Source organism: Nycticebus coucang, chromosome 11 (genome assembly GCF_027406575.1).
Source record: "Nycticebus coucang isolate mNycCou1 chromosome 11, mNycCou1.pri, whole genome shotgun sequence".
Lineage (NCBI taxonomy): Eukaryota > Metazoa > Chordata > Mammalia > Primates > Lorisidae > Nycticebus > Nycticebus coucang.
The window spans coordinates 115,694,021-115,698,163 of record NC_069790.1 but is presented as its reverse complement, the minus strand read 5'-3'; the positions used below and the strand labels follow the sequence as shown (position 1 = coordinate 115,698,163).

General features: G+C 32.3%; 1 non-coding gene across 1 annotated transcript; it reads left to right on the top strand.

Annotated features, from left to right (window-relative positions):
* Window positions 1-531: 531 nt before the first annotated feature.
* On the top strand, window positions 532-657 carry LOC128560640 (U4atac minor spliceosomal RNA). The gene has a single exon (XR_008373110.1). It is a non-coding gene; the product is annotated as a U4atac minor spliceosomal RNA (small nuclear RNA).
* Window positions 658-4,143: the final 3,486 nt, after the last annotated feature.

Genomic DNA, 4,143 nt, shown 5'->3' with positions numbered 1-4,143 from the left:
GTAAGTGTGACCCTTAGCTTTTTATGACCAGGCTAAAGTTTGAATGAAAAATTACCTCATTTAAAGATAGTTTCAGGTAATGTTTTTCTTGACTTTTATACAATGAAGTGTTTTACTGCCACTGCCAGTGGAGAAGGTACAAATTTCCAAACCAATGTGCTCAGCGCTTTTGGAGAACCTAATTCACTTTTCATAGAGCTAAAATTATATAAATTTAAACTCAAGCATTAAATTCCTAGAAATATCTATTCCTTGATACTTACCTAACACAGTAAATTTAATATTTAGTCTTAATTTAATCATTTGGACATTCTGATTATGCTCTTACAACAAAGGCAAAACTGCTCAAAAATGGTAATTATTAAAACTTGGGAATAATTAAAACTGAGTGTCCTGATAGGTTAAAAAACATGTACATACAGTGTTTGGTTAGGCAGTAGTACATAATTAAACATAAGCAAAACTTTTTGATAAAATGTGACATTTTATAACTAAAGAAACTATGATGAAATATATTTGAAAAGCAATTAAAACATCCTTTTCTTGGAGTTGCACTACTGTCCATTGAGCACATAGTGAGGGCAGTACTGCTAACACCTACACAACACACTCGCATCAACTACAGCTTTGTTTTATATTGGTGCAATTTTTGGAAAAAAAGAAAAATCACTTTTTCCCAGTAAAATTTTTTTTTTTAATTTTAAAAGACAAACTTCAGAGGAAAAAGATGATTACATTGAAACAAACATCTGTGCACATAATATTCAAGCAAGTGATTTGATTATCTAAATGATAGGCTAACACCAAAATATAAATTAGAAATAAGGAAAACAGATTAGAAAAAGTGTGCTTGTCTGGATAGTGACTGAACAATGAGGAGAAAGCCAGTTACTGAGACGATATCTGGTTATGTTATCAGAAAGGGAAAAGTAGACCAATCTCAAAAAGTTCAAAAGTAAACCTTAAAAGGATACCACTGTTTGAAGCGAAAGTAATAATAATGAATACGGAAAATTTTAGAATACTTAGAAGTAAAATATTTGTGCAAATTTCTTACACTACTGAGAAACAGAATGTTATTTGAAGATAGACTTATAAGTTAAAGACATATATTAAAAATTCTTTAAAGGCACTGTAATAAAAAAAAAGGAGGTATAGCTGACAAAATAAAAAGTAAAAATAGAACCAAAGAAAAATAATGTAAGAGAACAAGAGAAAAGTTGGAACAAAGCAAATATGTGACATATAAAAACCCAATAAATTTATACTCGAGCATTAAATTCCCAGAAATGTCTATTCCTAATACTTACCTAACATAGTAAATCAGTATTTAGTTTTAATTTAATCATTTGAACATTCTAGTAGGTTTAATTGAACAAACTGGAAGGTTTAATTCAAACCATATTGATAGTTACATTAAATATAAATGGTCTAAACACTATATAAAAATCAGAAATTGTCAGTTTGAATTAAAAAGCTAAAAAGAGCTATATTTTATCTATGAAAAACAAAATATAAAAACACAATTAAGATAAAAGTAAAAGGAAGTGATGAAATTAATATAAAGTAGACTTTTTTTTTTTTTTTTTTCCTGTAGAGACAGAGTCTCACTGTACCGCCCTCGGGTAGAGTGCCGTGGCATCACACGGCTCACAGCAACCTCTTAACTCTTGGGCTTACGTGATTCTCTTGCCTCAGCCTCCCGAGCAGCTGGGACTACAGGCGCCCGGCTTATTTTTTGGTTGCAGTTTGGCCGGGGCTGGGTTTGAACCCGCCACCCTCGGCATATGGGGCTGGCGCCCTACTCACTGAGCCACAGGCGCCGCCCTAAAGTAGACTTTTTTTTAAGGAATACTACCAGGGACAGAGGAATATTTCATAAGGATAAATGGGTCAATTCATCAAAAGATAAAAATACCCTCAAAACAGAACTTCAAAATAAATAAAGCAAAACAAATAAACAAATAATTGATGGGCCCAAAAGGAGAAACCGACAAGTCAATAATTTTAGTTGAAGATGTAAATCCTTCTCTCAGTGATTGATAGAAAAGGTAGGAAAGTAATTACTAAGAATATAAAAGACCTGAGCAACGCCATGAACCAATTAGACCTAATTAACATTTGTAGCTAACACCATCCAAAAACACCAGCATGCATGGCTTTTAAGCATGCTTAAGACATTCTCCAAAACAGAGCATCTCTTGGGCCAAAAAAACAGTCTCACTACATTGATGAAGAAGAAAATCATGCAAAGTATGTTTTCTAATCACAATGAAATTAAACTAGAAATCAGTGGCAGAAACATATAGGAAAGACTTCTGAACATGTGGAAAACAAACAATTCTAAATTATATGTAAGTCATACCAGAAATGTAAGGCAATTAGAAATTATCTTAGGAAAAAAAAAAATGAAACCATAATACAGAAAAATTTTTGGCTCCAACTAAAGAAGTGCTTACAGAAGAAATCTTGGTAATAAATATTTATAGTAAAAATAAGAAATATTTCAAATCGGTGACCTAAGCTTCCATCCTAAGAAACTGGGAAAAGAAGAGCATATTGAGCCCGAAGTGAATAGAAGAAAGGAAATAGGAAATCAAGAACAGGAAAGTGATAAGGAAAATGAATGAAACTAAAAGTAGTTTCTTTGTGAACAAAAAAAAATGTTAAAATTGTAAAACGCAAGCAAGAAAATAAAATAGAAGGGATTTATAAGCTTATGCTACTAACACAAATGAAGGAAGAAACATCAGTTTGCAAAGACATTAAAAAATATCATGAATGACTGAGCAGCTATGTCCCGGTAAGTTTGAAAATTTAGATAAAAGTAATAAGTGTATTGAAAGAAACCAACCATCAGAACTCACTCAAGATTAAATAAATTGAAAAACTCAAATTTTTCATTTTAAATAAATTTGTGGTTAAAGATCTTCCCACCAAGAAAACTCTAGGCACAGAAGGCTTCACTGTTGAATTCTACCAAACATTTATGGAAAAAATAATCCCAATTTTACAAAAACATATCTAGTAACTAGAAAATGAGGAAACACTCTCTAGTTTATTTTACAAGGATACATTTCCCTGGTATCAAAACATCAGGGAAAAAAATTAAACTATAGAGTACTCTTAATAATGAAAATAGTCAAAATTCCAGAAATATTTTTTTAGAAAAACAATGCATCATCACTGATTAGGATTTAATGCAGTTTGCTTAACATTTGAAAATCAATGTAATTTATCAAGTTATAATTTAAAATTATTTGATTACATTAATAGATGCAAAGAAAACACAATTCTACAATATCATGACAGAAACTCTCAGGAAGCTAGGACTTCCTAGAACCTCCTCAGAGTGAAAAAGTGGTCTACGGAAAGACTACAGCTAATATCCCTAACATCAGATGTGATGGTGAAGGGGTGAAAGTTTCCGACCTCAGATGTGATGGTGAAGGGGTGAACATTTCCGACCTCAGCTGTGATGGTTAAGGGGTGAACGTTTCCGACCTCAGCTGTGATGGTGAAGGGGTGAATGTTTCTGACCTCAGATGTGATGGTGAAGGGGTGAAAGTTTCCGACCTCAGATGTGATGGTGAAGGGGTGAATGTTTCTGACCTCAGATGTGATGGTGAAGGGGTGAAAGTTTTCTTTTGAGAAACAGGAGCACAAGGAGGTTTTCTCACCAGCCTTGTGGAGGTTTGTGCTACTACAATGGTGCAAGACAAAGAAAAAGAAAATCATGTGAAGTGAAAGAAAACTGTCTTTATTCATAAATAAGGTGATTATGTAGAAAATTCTCAAATATCTACCAAAAAATTATGAAATCTAATAAGTCAGTTTAAAGGGTTATAGAATATACAGGTCTTTTACATCTTCATAGGGGACAATTGAGAAGTAAATTTTTACTTATAAATTACCATTACAATACCACCAATAAATGTAAAACATCCAGACCAGACACTGAAAACCACAAACTACAGGAAAAAGAAAGTAAGTCTTAAGTAATTATCTGGATATATATGTTCATGAATGTAAGACTCTTTATGGTTAAAATAGCAGTTCACCTCAAAGTAACATACAGATTCAATCCACTCCCAAAAAAAAATCTCAACAGGACTTTTTGATGGAAACAAATAAGTTTATGAT